The sequence below is a fragment of the Peromyscus maniculatus genome, chromosome 12, assembly GCF_049852395.1.
Source record: "Peromyscus maniculatus bairdii isolate BWxNUB_F1_BW_parent chromosome 12, HU_Pman_BW_mat_3.1, whole genome shotgun sequence".
Taxonomy (NCBI): Eukaryota; Metazoa; Chordata; class Mammalia; order Rodentia; family Cricetidae; genus Peromyscus; species Peromyscus maniculatus.
The window spans coordinates 88,037,222-88,054,117 of NC_134863.1; the positions used below are offsets into that span (position 1 = coordinate 88,037,222).

At 40.7% G+C, this 16,896-nt stretch overlaps 1 pseudogene across 1 annotated transcript in view; it reads left to right on the forward strand.

The window, feature by feature from the left end:
• The window catches only part of LOC143266753 (uncharacterized), a 38,199-nt pseudogene that overhangs the window by 14,566 nt on the left and 6,737 nt on the right, over positions 1–16,896 (forward strand). Inside the window, exon 2 of the transcript XR_013043900.1 lies at positions 15,663–15,954. The product of XR_013043900.1 is annotated as an uncharacterized LOC143266753 (transcript). The remainder of the gene's footprint in view (positions 1–15,662; positions 15,955–16,896) is intronic.

The window sequence follows — 16,896 nt, forward strand, 5'->3', positions numbered from 1 at the left end:
TACTTAATTAAAGAGTTTGAAATGGGAAAACCCTTTATTAGTCTGGATCTTATGGGGGTAATAAGATCCACCCTTAATTTAGGTCAGACTTTCTGGTGGCAGTCTAAGTATATAGAATATATTGAAGAAGGAAGCTGTTTCTCTTCAGCTGATTGCCCTGGCTGTGGCTAGAAAGGTCATTTCTTTACCCTTTTTAGAGCCTGGTTCTTAGGAATTGTGATGTATACTGAAGATCAGCTAAGACATTTAGCCTCATGGACTGAATTCTTCAACTTTCCATTGGTAGACAGCCAGTGTTGGACTAGCAGGACCACAGCCGGTGAGACATTCTAACAAATCCACTTTCTAAATACATACAGAGATTTATCCTATCAATTTTGTTCCAGCAGAGAACCTTGAATAATACTGCTGTGTTTTTTTTTTTCAGCTGTCTGCTGAGTGAGATATGCTATCTAACAATAGTGCTCATAAAGGCATTCTTCTTTGCTCCATTTCTCTCTAAATATTCAACTTATTGTGAAGACTACACTTTTTATTGTTAAATTGTCAAGAGATTGAAATGAATTTTAGAAGAAAACTCCTAAAGCAATGGAGCCATCATCCAGCCTTGTGATGGCAGAAAGACGTATCTTGTTTGTGATCTGGTTCCTGCTTTTCTCTCCTGTTTGTCTGAAGTCCCTGGTATCACTGCCTGGAGGGCCAGCCTCCTAGCAGCACTTAGGTATGCAAAAATATCCATGAATGCAGCAAGGCTAGACTTTTCTATCTGAGGGGTAACCAGGAAAAATACATATGTTCTGATGGTAACTTCCTTTTTTACTTCATCTTGAAAAATCCTCTCTGAAAATCTCTGTCTCAACACAGCTACATTCTCCTCACAGCTATACATCTCATCTACACAGTTCTCTCTTCTCTCTACAAATCTCTCTTCTGCATCCCTCCTTACAGCACAAACTCTGGACAGAGATGAATTACACTTTCAGGATCACATAGCATTTCTTGAATAAACAATAAGAAACAGAACCATGAGAAATAACACAGTTTCTCTCAGGATGTCACACTGATCAGCTAGAAGTAAGTAACCATGGCAATGCTTGGCCATACAGATGAGAGGCATGTAGCCTGTGAGACATTATGGAGAGTGACATTGAAATTCAGGACCTAAGCAATAAACAGTTAGTTGGCTGAATCTTGAGCCTTATATCATAAAAGTGAGGTTAGGAGTATGTGCAGAAAGTCAATTGCGGAGAGGATTTGTACAGGAATTTTATATCTTTAATCTTATCTGCCAAGCTTTTACAAGTGAAAAACTTGTGCATTTCATTTGCAGGGGTGACTAGTCTGCTTTGTTTGTTTTGTTGTCTAGTGGTGTAAAAAGCTGTCTTTGTAACTGAGAATATTGCTATTTTCCGATATCAGTCTGAGTTATGAAAAATATCCTAGTATTCTATTCATCATAATTATACACCTTAAGAAGAGATCATCTTCCTGACCATCCACAGATATATATATGTGTGTGTCAAATTGATGGAATATATACACAAGATTAACACACAAGCAATGGGGAAAATACCTATGGCTGTGAGATGGTCTGTATGTCAAATTACTCTGATTGGTCAATAAATAAAACACTCATTGGCCAGTGGCTAGGCAGGAAGTATAGGCGGGACTAACAGAGAGGAGCAAAGAAAGAATAAGAAGGTGAAAGGTGTCACTGCCATGACAAGCGACCATGTGAAGATGCCGGTAAGCCACGAGCCATGTGGCAAGGTATAGATTTATGGAAATGGGTTAATTTAAGATATAAGAACAGTTAGCAAGAAGCCTGCCACGGCCATACAGTTTGTAAGCAATATAAGTCTCTGTGTTTACTTGGTTGGGTCTGAGGGGCTGTGGGACTAGAGGGTGACAAAGATTTGTCCTGACTGTGGGCAAGGCAGGAAAACTCTAGCTACAAATGGCATCCAACATGGGGCAAGAGTTTCCACCTAAAACCTGAATAAAAAGATTCTAAAACAGAGCTAAAAACAGTTCCTAGTTGTTTCTCTCAAGTTAGTGGCAGCCTTCGTGTTTGAGGTACTATGGCGGGTTCCTGGCGTGTGTTCTCGACCTACAGTTTGGCGGGAATGAGGCTTCTGCAAGTGGTACATTAAGCTGCGTCGTGGATTTAGCCTTTGCTGGTACAAAACAAAAAAGAGGTTTCTGGGCTACACGCTGCTTTGATAGAAGCATAGACCCACTATTTCTTTTTTTTTTTTTTTTTTTTTTTTTTTGGTTTTTCGAGACAGGGTTTCTCTGTGTAGCTTTGCGCCTTTCCTGGAACTCTCTTTGGAGACCAGGCTGGCCTCGAACTCACAGAGATCCGCCTGCCTCTGCCTCCCGAGTGCTGGGATTAAAGGCGTGAGCCACCACCGCCCGGCTAGACCCACTATTTCTGAAAGTTGATGGCTCCCAGAGCTTGCGGAAATCGTACCACCGCCATGTTGGGAAGCTGAAGTGGGCAGCGCAAGCAGCCACAGCACCAGCGCCTGTTCAGTCTTAGAATGCTGCAGTTTAAAGCAATGGGCTCAAGGTAATATATAAAATAAGCCACATAAAGATGGCTACCACACAGAGAATCTGGATTATGTTCTCTTTGATATTTGTAACTGAAGAAAAACATTTGATTGCAAAAGCTGTTGAGTTATGCCAAAATGTATATTTTAAAGGTTCCTTGACTTCAAAATTTGAATGTAAGGATATGTTACTTTAGAAAAGAGGCTCTGCTTTTGTTTCCACAGAAAGCCAGAAGTTATGGATTTGTTCCAGATTAAGATACGTCAGGTTTGACCAGCCAAGAACCCCTGAAAGGTCTCCAATGACACCAAAGCCCAGATGATCTAACATCCAGAACTGTTTCAAGGCAACTGGCTCAGATGATACACCCTCATGGACTACTCTATAATCCTAAAATTTTCTTTGTGTCCACATAAGATACAGCACTCCCCCCCACCCCCCAGCAGGAAGGAGTAAGAGACGCTACGCCCAAATTCCCAAATATATCAAGCTGGCTTTGGAGATGTGTAAAAGTTAAAACCTTCCTCTTTTTTTTTTTTAAAGAAACGGGGAAGTGCTGTGGGGTGGTCTGTATGTCAAATTGCTCTGTTTGGTCAATAAATAAAACACTCATTGGCCAGTGGCTAGGCAGGAAGTATAGGCGGGACTAACAGAGAGGAGAAAAGAAAGAACATGAAGGCGGAAGGAGACACTGCCAGCCACCACCATGACAAGCAGCATGTGAAGATGCCGGTAAGCCACGAGCCACGTGGCAAGGTATAGATTTATGGAAATAGATTAATTTAAGCTGTAAGAGCAGTTAGCAAGAAGCCTGCCATAGCCATACAGTTTGTAAACAATATAAGTCTCTGTGTTTACTTGTTTGGGTCTGAGTGGCTGTGGGACTGGTGGGTGACAAAGATTTGCCCTGACTGTGGGCAAGGTAGGAAAACTCTAGCTACAACCTATAGCTGTTTTTAGGGAAGAATGTACTGGCACATGAGAAAAGTTACAAACAGAAGCAACTGGTTTTCAGAGTCTGTAGTCCTGTAAGTCTTGATTAACAAGATTCCTCCACCAGGGAGTTATTCATCTGGTTGGTCGATACCTGACTTATTAATTGCTATCTGTTGTATTTATTTCATGGCCTGTGACATCCTGGGACAACCAGATAAAAAGTACCTTCAGATAAAAATTACCTCAGTGTGAAGCCACAGAACAAGCATTTCCTTTTTTTGTCATAAAATCTCTTTTAATTGTTAATATTGTGGGTAACTTTTCATTTAGGGGAGAGGGGAATCATTCTTCTCCACATTGTGTAATGGCTGTGCAAGCTAGCCACGTTGTGTCCAGGAGGAAGAATGGGAAATGCCTATGGAGTGCAGGAAGATAGCAGAGTTAGCTATTGGAGCCAAGGCAATTGAAATGCTTATCTCTGTAGATTTGGAAAAGTCTGGGTCTGAAGTGGAAGGCATGACCAAGAACCATTGTGCTGTGTCTTTAAGCACAGTGTAACCCTAAGGGAGTTTCTCTTGTCAACCAGGCCTCACTAGCCAATCAGGGCCTCCAGTCTGATCTGCCAGTCAGAAGTGTGCAGGGCTCTTACTGGGGCTAGGACACAGGCTTGACTTTGGAGCAGAGTGGGCTTCAGTGTTTTTCTGTGCTGTTCTGCTCAGTGTTTTGAGTGCTTCTGCAGGGAGCTGAGTGGGGAGCATGGGCAATCTGGGATGCATGACATGGTGAACAAGGGGCTGTTGTTCCCATATGGGAAGAGCAGATGGTTAGCCTTGAGATGGTGTGGTGCTCCCCTCTGAGGTTGGGTGGGAGCTTGCAGCCAGATTTTGTGTCCTGTGAGGTCCTGTGTGGTCTTTGAAACTCCCTAGACCCAGGTGCCTGCCTCTGAATAACTTAATTCCACAAGCTGCCTCTGCACACAGCATTGTTAGCAGGGAACTGTGTGTCAAAACATCTTTGTAGTCCAGGTAAACATGCTTTTGGTACATCCATGGAAGCAGGTCACCAAATTCAGAGAGACCTAGTTTCTCTAGCATCTTCTAGAAGTTCTGCACTTCACATTTAACATTTAGGTGAAAGATCTATTTGTGTTTAATTTCTTGAAAGTTGTAAATGGCATCTCTTATGTTGGGTAGCACTCTACTTCTTGTGAAATAGAAGAATAGAATTGGTGATACAAAGGATTTCCAAATGCTTAGGCAGTACTCTCACAAAGCAGAATTTAGCTGAGGGAGGACTGCCTCTAAATACCCAAAAGGTAAATATATGCTAACCAGGCCTATTAGAGATTAGGATGCTAGAATACACATTTGTTCACCAGGATTGTCCAGACATTTGGCTCCAAACTATTTCAAAGAAGCCACCCCTGTTTTACAACCAGCCACTAGGCCCATCCCCATATCGAAGAACAGGCCTCTTAACAAACTGCTCAAGGGGCATTACAGGGTCACAAGCAACATTCAGGCCTGGTGTGCCATAAAGGTTCAATTTTCTTCTTGAGAAAAGCTAAGTACCGATAGATGGGCAATATGACACCAGGTGACAACTATTTGAAAAGGAAAACATTGTTGTGTTGAGGGCTGGCCTGACCAACAACTTTTCCTTTAGGCTCTCACACAAGGAGAAGGAATGTGCTTGGCAGAGCCAGAGATGGCCTGGCATCTAGGCCTTGGGAGTTATCCCCAAGGGCTTGATATTTTGATAATAAAAAACAGCTCTTTCTCTAAAACCAGGAATATGTTTGTGAGATGGTAATGATTTGGGCCCAGGGCCTTTGTGCAGGGGTTGTTTTAGATCCTGAGAACCTAATTCTTCCTACCACATGGGCCTATGGTTATCAGTCCCAATGCCACGGTGGGCTTAGTCAGTAATGTTTTTGAGAAACCCTGTGATCCACTTATGCAACAGTGTTAGATCAGCCTGCTGAATTTGTCCCATTGTATGACACTTTCTGCTGACTTAAGAGAAGTTCTCCATTTCTTTCCATTTGCCCCCTGGAAGTAGTATATAATATGCTAATCATTTTAAAATGCTTTCTTGGCATGAGACATAGCTTGTGCAAGACCTCCCCAACCCAGCTTTTATATTTTCTACTTTATACTTTTCCTATCTTTTTCATCCCCTGGGCTCCTCCACCTCAGGATTCTGTCACTGAAGAAGGTCCTACTGTTTCATGTCACTGGTGTACTTAAATTATTCTGGGTATATCTTTGCTATGCATGTCTCACATCTGCCTGAGTGGCTAGACTTGCAGACTTCTGTAGTGGGTAGCCATTCCAGCTTTGGTCTGGAAGTTCCAACCACTACAGACTTCTGTCCCTATTTAAATTGTTCAAAGTATAGCCTGGAGCCTGAACCTAAAAGATACAAAGATGGCAGTGTATGTGGAATGCACAATCTATTCTAGGGTGGCTCTTCTTTGAGCATTAGCCAGAGATTATTAAGATCAACTCACATGAGTCTATTTAATGGGTAATAGGGATTTATTAAGATATAAATTGAGGTAATACACTCATGAATACAGAACAGAGTAGACAGCTGAAGTCATCCTCTGCTCTGACCAGGAGTGAATCCACCTCACAGGGGGAAGGGACTTGTGACTCTTCTTTTCCTTTTAAGAGGTCACATACAATGGTAAGAAGCACCAACTCCTTCAGGCCTTATAGCCCAAGGTCATGGGCAGAGCAAATACCACTACATTTCCCCTTTTTGTCTAAATAAGAAGGTTCTAAACTTAATGAAAACTATATACAATAAGAATGATTATCAAGTATTGTTCAGGAAAAACAAAGGGTGATAACATAACCAACAAGAACAACATCAAATAAGAAAGACATGCTAAATGTCCATGTCATAGTTAAATAGAAAATTACTGAGATTACTTCAATAGACAGAGATAACTGACAGCCTGGACAGTCACCTAATGTTCCTTTGTAAAGTTGGGGCATCTGTCATTAGCTCACAGGGCTAGTCTCTCCATCATTTTTTTTTTCAGTGTCCTGTAGAATGTCTGGCAGTTTTCTCTGTGAAGCAGGAACCATAAGGACCATCTTGTCAAGCAAAGTTCAGTGAGAATCCTTCCATGGGTCTTGCATGTCCAGTCGATCAAGCAGACCAGGCAAAAACAGTTTCTTGCCCGAATGGCTATCTTTTCCAAGGTGAAGATAAACTCCATATGGAGTGTCTTTGATGCCCATCATCCTCTCCAAAGTAAATCCAGTGCTGTCAGGAGCAGACATGTCTCACTGACCAGAAAGTCTAAATTTTTAAAACATTTTAAATGCCATATTCTGTAGGTCTTTGAAGTGTTTAAAGACTACCTACTATCTGAAATATATCTATGTATATCTAGAAGACTTAACTAACATGGCTATAAATATGATTATCATAGATGACTAATTATTAATCTATTTCTTAATTATCTATTACAATTTTAAGTGAGTTAGATAAATATAATACCTCAAACAAGAATAGAAATATATATATATATATATATATATATATATATAGTATAACAAAATTAACTTCATGTTTGTATCAATAAACTAAAATTTATACCAATGTAAAACATTTTAAACATAAACTAAAATCTATACCAATGTAAAACATTTTAAACAAGTTGTTCTTTAAAAGTAGGTTTATTAATCTACCCTTTTATCTTATCTCTATATCCTATATATCTATATCATATCCCTTTTTCTTTTTTAGAAAGAGATCCCATTTATAATCAACCTGTTTTAAATAAAAATAATGTTTTTTTTTCTGTCTCACACCAGAGGGCTCTTCTGATTTGGGACACAAGAATCTCTTAACCATTTTTTTAAAGCAATATGTCTGGGTTTAGAGGGGGAGTGAGCCAATTCCACCTCTAAAGCCAGCTTGGTATATTTGGGAATTTGGGCATAGCATCTCTTACTACTTCCTGCTGGAGAGGGGCGCTGTATCTTACGGGGATGCAAAGAAAATTTTAGGTTTATGGGGTAGTCCGTGAGGCTGTATTGTGTGAACCAGTTGCCTTGAAACTGTTTTGGATGTTAGATAATTTGGGCCGTGGTGTCATCAGAGACCTTTCAAGGGGTCTTGGCTGGTGAAACCTGATGTATCTTAATCTGGAACAGTTTGCACACATTATTTCCAACAGTTTTTAGACAAAACATTGTAATTTACACAAAATTGGCACAGGGTAGGGCTATATGACATTCCCTACAGGAGGACCTTCCATTGATAGCTTTTGACTAGCTTGAAGTTATTGTAGGTAGATACTGTGAAGGCAAATTTTTCTCTTATCTTTTTTTTGTAGGGGTATGGTAAAGAAACAGTCTTTTAAGTCAATAACTATAATAGGCCATTCTTTAGGTAACAGAGAGGCCAAGGGCATCCCATTCTGTTGGAAGCCCATAGGCTAAATTCCTTTATGGCTCTCAGACCTGTCAGCATTCTCCATTTACCAACTTTCTTTTTAATAACAAATATAGGAGAATTCCAAGGGCTGGTAAATTCTTCAATGTGTTGAACATTTAACTGCTCCTGAACCAACTGTTCTAAAGCTTGTAGTTTCTCCTGTGTCATAGGCCATTGTCCAACCCAAACAAGTTTATCAGTTAGCCATTTTAAAGGTAGGGCCATTGGTACTTCTGAGAGTTCAACAGCAGTTGTGCTCTGTTTATATACAGCCTGAATGGTAGGTGGCTGTTTTTATATATATATATATATATATATATATATATATATATATATATATATATATATATAGTATCTTATAATACTATTCTCAGAAACACGAATTCGTCTGCATTCCACTTCTGAGATTGGAGGAATGCTAATCTGGGTATTTCATTGCTGTAAAAGATCTCAGCCCCAAAGATTCACTGCTACATTTGCCCACATATGGCTTCAGCCTTACTCTTTGTCCTTCTGGTCCTATCCATTCAACCCACCTAGAACTTTGTTTTACCTGAGACATGGTTCTAATCACTAGAAGTTGGACATGTTACCTCTTGAAGAGGCCAATTCAGATGCCATGATTTTGGTGTAATTATAGTCACATCCACAACTATGTCACCAGTCCTTCTAGGACAATGTTGTTAATTCCTGCTCTAAGCTTTGGTCTTTGCCCATTTATGGAAGTCTGCCAAAATATTCATTTTATAGTGTGTAGCTAGAGTTTTCCTGCCTGGCCCACCGTCAGGACAAATCTCTCTCACCCGCCAGTCCCACAGCCGCTCAGACCCAACCAAGTAAACACAGAGACTTATATTGCTTACAAACTGTATGGCCATGGCAGGCTTCTTGCTAACTGTTCTTATATCTTAAATTAACCCATTTCTATAAATCTATACCTTGCAACGTGGCTCGTGGCTTACTGGCATCTTACATGCGGCTTGTCATGGTGGCGGCTGGCAGTGTCTCTGCTCAGCCTTCCACTTCCAAGAATTCTTTTCCTCCTTGTCCTGCCTATACTTCCTCCTGCCTGACTACAGGCCAATCAGTGTTTTATTTACTAACCAATCAGAGTAACACATTTGCCATACAGAACATCCCACAGCAATATTGTTTTTTTGGGTGGGGATTTTTGACCCATCTATCAAAGTTGTTCTATCATCCAGTGCAGTATCATTCTTTATATTAGGCACCAGGTTATTTAATTGTCTTAAAGTGATTAGAAATGTTTGAACCATGTTTGATTTGGGTGCCTGTGCGAGGCACCCTGAGGTGTTTCCCACTGGTAAAGGGTTGCCTCATATGTCTCTTGTTGATCTGCATTCTTGGTCCAATGTCAGTGTTTATCCTATCTTCTGCATAATCTAGAAGGTTGGGGTCTCCTGTTTGGGTTATTTCTAGAAGAATCATTGCTTCTAGGAGCATCCTGTATACAATTTCTTCTTATATAACCTGGTGTACCACAGTTAAAACATTTGTTACCTCAATGCCTCCTTCCACCTCTGGAAATCACCTTTCCTATCCAAGCCTCATTACCATAGTTAAGAGACTTAACACTGTTTATATGTTCAATCCATTCTTCCAAAAGTGCTGACTTAACCTTTAAAGGTGTAAGTATGCTTTTGCATTCTGTATTAGCATTATCAAAAGCCAAAGATTGAGTTAATACTTGTCTTAATTGTGGATCTGATATTGACTCATTTACAGCCATGGTCAGCCTTTGTAAAAAAAATCAGTGAACATTTTTGGACCCTTGGAAAACCACTGTATATAGCTCAGTTGTTTTCCCTGGTTCTGGGATTGTTTTCCCCAAGCATTTAAAGCTGCTGTATGACATAGGGATAATGTATGCTCATCAAAGGTAGCTTTTACATTTATATCAGGAAAACAGCCCTCACCAAGAATTGAATCTTGGGAAATCTCAAAACTTCAAATTTTTCCTTGTGGCTCAAAGGCTTTAGTGTAGCTCGAGTTTTCCTGCCTTGCCCACAGTCAGGGCAAATCTTTGTCACCCGCTAGTCCTACAGCCACTCAGAACCAACCAAGTAAATACAGAGACTTTTATTGCTTACAAATTGTATGCCTGTGGCAGGCTTCTTACTAACTGTTCTTATAGCTTAAATTAATCCATTTCCATAAATCCATACCTTGTCACGTGGCTCGTGGCTTACCAGCATCTTCACATGCTGCTTGTCATGGCGATGGCTGGCAGTGTCTCCTTCCACCTTCATGTTCTTTCTTTTCTCCTCTCTGTTAGTCCTGCCTATACTTCCTGCCTAGCCACTGGCCAATCAGTATTTTATTTATTGATCAATCAGTGTAATTTGACATACAAACCATCCCACAGCATTTCCCCTTTTCTTTTCTTTTTCTTTTTTTTTTAAAAAGGAAGGATTTAACCTTAACATAGTAAAATTACATATAATTTGGGAATTTGGGCGTAGCGTCTCTTACTCCTTCCTGCTGGAGGGGGGTGCTGTATCTTATGGGGACAGAAAGAAAATTTTAGGATTATGGAGTAGTCCATGAGGCTGTATTGTCTGAGCCAGTTGCCTTCAAACCTTTCTGGATGTTGGATCATCTGGGCCATGGTGTCATCGGGTCTTGGCTGGTCAAACCTGATGTATCTTAATATGGAACAAATCCATAACCTCTGGCTTTCTGTGGAAACAAAAGCAGAACCTCCTTTCCAAAGCAACATATTCTTACATCCAAATTTTGAAGTCAAGGTACCTTTAAAATATACATTTTGGCATCTCAACAGCTTTTGCAATCAAGTGTTTTTTTTTTTTTTCAGTTACGAACATCAAAGAGAACATAATCCAGATTCTCTGTGTGGTAGCCATCTTTATGTGGCTTATTTTTTATATTACCTTGAGCCTATTGCTTTAAACTGCAACCTTCTAAGCCTGAAATGGCGCTGTGGCTGCTGGCTCTGCCCACTTTAGCTTCCCAACATGGTGGTGGTACGTTTTCCGCGAGCTCTGGGAGCCATCTTGGGTCTATGCTTTTATCCAAGCAGCAAGAGCTCAGAAACCTCTTTTGTTTTGTACTAGCAAAGGCTAAATCCATGACACAGCTTAATGTGCCACTTGCAGCAGCCTCATTCCCGCCATGTTGCAGGTCGAGTGAGTGCACATGCCAGAAACCCGCCATAGTAGCTCAAACACATAGGCTGCCGCTAACTTGAAAGAGACAACTAGGGACTGTTTTTAGCTCTGTTTTAGAATCTTTTTACTCAGGTTTTAGGTGGAAACTCTTGGCAACACGTTGGGCGCCATTTGTAGCTAGAGTTTTCCTGCCTTGCCCACAGTCAGGACAAATCTTTGTCACCCTCTAGTCCCACAGCCCCTCAGACCCAACCAAGTAAACACAGAGACTTATATTGCTTACAAACTGTATGGCTGTGGCACGCTTCTTGCTAACTGTTCTTATATCTTAAATTAATCCATTTCCATAAATCTATACCTTGTCACGTGGCTCGTGGCTTACCAGCATCTTCACATGCTGCTTGTCATGGTGGTGGCTGGCAGTGATACCTTTCGCCTTCCTGTTCTTTCTTTTCTCCTCTCTGTTAGTCCTGCCTATACTTCCTGCCTAGCAACTGGCCAATCAGTGTTTTATTTATTGATCAATCAGAGTAATTTGACATACAGACCATCCCACAGCACTTTAGCTTCTTCTCTCAACCAGTTCTTCAATTGTAACTGCTGGCTATATTCTAACACAGCTGAGATGAAGTGATTCCAGTCATCTGGTATAATTCTATTTCTAGAAGATCACATATTTAACATCTGTTTTATGTATGTTGAATATATTCCATAGGTGACTACCACTTCCTTAATATTTTTTAAATCTCTTATATGACTAGGTTGCCAGATATATTCCATATATTCTTCAAGATGTGTATCATCTGGTGGCTTCTCATGTATGGTGACAGAATAAGCCATTTTATAAGAGCCACCTGGTGATGTTATTACTTGCATGGCTTTGCCTGTCTGCTTATTAGTTTCTTTATTATCTTTACTGAGGGACTTCTCCAGAGCTTGAAATCAATTAATTGCCACCTCTTGCAGTGTTTGAACCTCCTCTGTTGTAAAGGATTCTAGAGATTTCATGGAATCATAATTTTTTATGTTCATCAGAAACATATGATTCCAAAGACTATTTATCAATTAGCGATGAACTTTCCTCTTTAGAAATTATCTGAATGGCATTAAGGTTGCTCTAAAGACTTATTGTTTTATCCATTAAGTATTTATATTTATTATCAATAAAATTACATCTGATTGTCCAGTTATTTTTAATGGACTGAAGTTCTTGTGGTAAATTAGCAGATTACATAGAAATAATCCTTCTATTTAAGTCCTCATTACTGCTTTGTAAAGCCTGTATCAGTCTCATTAGTGTCTAATTTTTGCTGTTATTATTAAGCCATTTTTTCTATAATATGAGATATATCACTTGCTAATTGCTATTATGGTGAACATTGTATACATTCCAGGTTGGTTGTATATTGTAAAATTTCATTCATAGTAGAAACAAAAGTTTTTAAATTCCTAGTGGTGAAATTGCCTGCCATTGTTTGAGAAATATTCAAAATTTGTAAAGAAAAATTTTATTTTTTATTTATCAATCGGTTTAATATGTAAATATTGAGTAATTTTACCTCAAATGAAATCCTTGATAGCTGGTCCTAACAGGTGTTCCAGATGTCCCAGTTCGTGCAATGGTTCTTGAGTGTAGTAGCGATGTTTGGCCAGCAGGTGTCACAGGTGTAGTGTACAAGGCAAGTCTGGTGTGAGCTGACCCATCTTCCTGAATGGGCTCTGTGAATCAAACACTAAATCGGTCAGCCCCTACCAGCTAGTACTGGGCAGAGCTGCCTGGATCACAACAGATGAGGCAATATACTGAACAATTAGAAGCACTTCTGGGACTTCTGCAGCCAGCCTACAGGGCTGGCTGCATGAACTGCAGCCACTATGCACAAAATGCTGTTGGCAGCAGCAGCAGGAGTTTCAAAAGAAGGAGTTGGCAGCCGCTATGCTGAACAGTTTTAAAAGAAAAGGAACAGTCTGCTGGTAGTCTGTAACCAGGTGGGGGGTCTGTGACTCAATCTGGCCACTACAAACCCAGAACTCGAAAGGCGCCTAGCATGGGCACCTTTCTCTCTGATGCAGTGCTCTATCCACCACAGATCACTTGTGCTTCTTGTAAGCTGCATGAGCCGCCTGGCCTATAGGCTCCCCGCACAGTCACACTGTATGCAGGCAGTCACCAGTCACCTGAGCAGAGGTATCTGAGTTCCTGGGCGGGGGTGGGGGGGTGGGGGGAGTGGGGGGTGGTGTTGGACTGCATGCACACAGGCTCTGCAGGGTGGAGAAACTCACCAGCAGCCACCTGCATGAGTTAGGGTTTGGTCACATGAGTAGCCCTAGTGGGGCATGTGGGGCTCAGATCCATGTGGTTGGGACTGAGCAGCTTGGGGTGCTAGCAAGGCAAGCTTGCAGTGAGCACATGAGCCTCTCAGCATACCTGCCACCACTGCTGTGGAGGCTGTGTGCAGGAGCTACAGGGAGTGTGGGATCTTTTTTTCACATGGGGGCCACTTATTAAGATCAATCCATGTGAGTCTATTTAATGAGTAATAGGGATTTATTAAGATATAAATTGAGGACATACACTCACCAATACAGAATGGAGTAGGCCACTCAAGTCGTCCTCTGATCTGACTGGGAGCAAATCCACCTCACAGGTAGCAGGGAGAAGGGACTTGTGACCCTTCTCCCTTTCCTTTTAAGAGGTCATGTACAATGGCAAGAAGCACCACCTCCTTTGGGCCCTATAGCCCAAGGTCATGCATGGGTGGAGCAAAAACCACTACAAGATATGAATGCATGCTATCATTAAAGATATTTTTCTTTATTAATCTCTTAATTGTGTGGAGTGATTTTTTTCCCTGGGAAGGCATATTAATTTTAGAACAGCTATACTTCCAGCCTTTTAGAAAAATGTTTCAGAGACAAACTCTCTTATGTTGACACAGGTGGCCTTGGTCCCAGTCTGTTGCTCTGCAGGGCAATGGCCTTGCTGTCCTTTATATTGCACCTCTAAAATCTTAAATGATTGTACCACCTCAAGTGTTTCAAAATTATCCATTCTAGTCATGCAATTGACTGTCTATTTATCTTCAGTAAAAGGAAAAGGACTTGCTATGGAGCATGGTTTCTACCTTCAGACCAGAATAGAAAGAATAGTTCATTGTGCACACTGCAGAGGGAAACAGAGTAGATAATCAGCTGCTGGAGTCACCATTATGAAAAAGGACCTGATTGCAGCAGGAGTGATTTTGTAATTTCCCAGCATTTACTAATTGATGTCTTGTGAGTGAAAACAGACCAGACTGGTTGATATACAATTTGGGAAGGTCATCTTGCACCAAAGAATATGGAATTTTCAATTAGGCAATTAAACTTTCCTATGCAAATATGCTCAATCCTGCTGGACACAGTTTTGTCAGCTCAGAGGTTTGAGAAAAAGGCCACTGACTATAACTCTGTGTGTGAGGTTACAGATCTCAGAAGCCAGTAAGTGCATATGGGAAAAATCAATCAGTCTCTTATTAGTGACATTCCCTCTACTAGAGAAGGCCCTACTATTTTTCAAAGTCAATATAGCTAAGTTTTCTATCTTCAAAATACATTGTTTTTATCAGTTTAAAATGTCACTTATTGGTATTATTTTTTAATATTTTCTTTAAGTGTATTAACTGCTCTTATCTCTCTTATGTGCCATAAGAATATATCATAGAGATTCAGCTGTGTATTAAAGCTGAACTTTGACTGGCCAAGGGTCTGTCAAAAGGCAAAGCCATTTATTATGAATATTTGGTGTTACCCAGCCTTTAATATTTCAGCTGTCTTCTGCTATGAAATCCTTGTGTGCCCAGACTAATTGGTAAATAGTTCAGCTCCCCAGACCTGCTGAACCTACTAAGTTACTCACTGCCCTGCTGAGCTTAGGAGACAAGCTGGCAGGAGACACCTAGCTTTGTTTCCTGTGCTAATGAAGCTCAGACCATCCCTTTGCCTTGAGGAGGCCTAGTGGTTCTCCAGAGCACTTTGACTAAGAACAAAAGATGTTTTTACATATCAAGGTGAGAGATAAAACAACATTCCTGAGGAGGCAGGGAAGGAGAGGCCCAGGGAAAGAAAAGGCAGGTATGTTTTGTAGACAGGGACAGAACAGAGATGGAGAAAGAGGATACAGAGGATGAAGCTGAGGCTGAAAGCATAGGAGGTAGTCATTAACTGGACTATGAGCTAGGGAGCTGGACAGAACTGCAGTTATGGAGACAGGATTTTATCCCAGAGATATAAAGTAGATGGATATAGAGCTTGGTATGTCTAGAGTTGTTCCTGCCTTGAATACCTGGTAGAGCTATAGCTGAATTGATGTAATTTTGTGTTAGAGGAATAAAGTTAACAGACATAAGAACATAGTGTACATAGATTTTTTCCCCTGATATCCCATGCCGGACATAGCAAAAGCCCCCTTGGACCCTGGGGAATCAATATATCTCTATTTGTTTCTGTTCTCTAATGTTTCTAGGTCATTAATAGTTTCATTCCTTTTGTCTCAAGTGATGTTGATTATTGATTTCTGTTTAGGGCAATGTCTGCTATATCTTAGGCTTGCCTCATGCTATGTAATTGAGAATTGCTTTGAAAACCTAATCCTGCTTCTGCTGACCAGTGCTGGAAAGACAGTCCTGAAATTCCTTCTAGACTGGGCCTTGGCAGCTCAGTAAGAAGAAAAAAGAGACCACTTAATGAATGTCCACCAATCTCTTTGGCTTTTATTGGAGGATATACAAATGAAGAGGTACCTATGCAAGAATTGAGTTTGCCAACCAACTTTGAAGTTGATGTAGTGATGGTGCATAAAGGGAGGGCCAGGAAGGTGAGTGAGAACTTTCTTGCTTCAACAGTAGTTGAGATTAGCAATATGGAGTCATGTAATCAATTTTAAATGATCCATAAATAAATTGACTGGCCATTTTTTGGGGTCCATAGACCAGAGCATTTTATAATCTGGATAAAGAACTGACTTTATCATGATACCAAATTATTGTAGTTACACTAATTCAGCCAATATAGAAGATCTGGGTAAAATGATGTGGCCCTGCCTAACAGGACTGTTATTTTCCTTGTTTAAGATATATCACCTCAGATTAAAAAAAAAAAAGATATAAATAATCCTTGGTTTGCTATCATACAAATCTCTAGTCTCTGGAACACATAGCCATAAATTGCTTCAACTTTTCAAAATAGGTCTTTGAGATTATGACTACATCATATCCACAGTCTCTTTCTTGCCTATGAGCCCTACCATAGACTGCTAATTCATGGACCATTTTTTATTAGCAACAGTTACACAGTAACAACAGTTACTGTTTGAATGTGACCTGTGTTTGGCTGTAGTACTTTCCAGCTATGAAGCGAAGGGTTGGCTGCACTGGACAGTCAGTATGTATTGTAATTTGTACAAAAAGGACTATGTGCCTTGGAAGAGGAACAGGAAGTGCTCTGGGAAAGTGGAAGCATTTCTACTAAAATACAAATTTCCCAGGTTAGGGCCCTGTTTGCCCCTGGGGTGAAAGGGAAGAGCTAGGGAGGCTTCTGCTGTCTGTGTCATTTTATCTCTGATCACCCAAGTAAGGGAGTTGCTCCTATCCTGAGTCCCAGTTGGGTGGCCTTAGCTAATGTGGGACCCTGGGAAGGCTTAGCACTTAGGAGTACCAGTGGTAGGTAGCTTGCAGGTTCTTTCTAGGATTCTCCTCTCACTCTGCTATAGGGAGCTATGAGGGAAAGCACAACCCATGCCATAGTGAGTGGCATAGTG